Raw genomic sequence first — 339 nt, 5'->3', positions numbered from 1 at the left:
ACACAGATACTTTTACACAGTCAATAAAACACAGGTAAACCTCTTTCTGATAGTCTCTATTTTCAGCCAGGTTCCATTCATTCCCTGTCCTTTTCTGAACCTAACTGGAATTTCTGGCTATTCTCTGTCCATGGACTACTAAAACAGCTTTTGAATTATTTTCAACATAAATGTATTTGCATGTGCTATTAATGATATAGTTTGATAATTTTTTAAATCATTTTATTAGGGGCTCATACAACTCTTATCACAATCCATACACACATCAATTGTTTAAAGCGCATTTGTACATTCATTGCCCTCATCATTCTCAAAACATTTTCTCCCTACTTAAACCCC

Source organism: Echinops telfairi, unplaced genomic scaffold, assembly GCF_000313985.2.
Source record: "Echinops telfairi isolate 266 unplaced genomic scaffold, ASM31398v2 ScPeMD7_7469;HRSCAF=8507_0, whole genome shotgun sequence".
Lineage (NCBI taxonomy): Eukaryota > Metazoa > Chordata > Mammalia > Afrosoricida > Tenrecidae > Echinops > Echinops telfairi.
The sequence above is the reverse complement of the archived record's forward strand: the minus strand, read 5'-3'. Positions refer to the sequence as shown.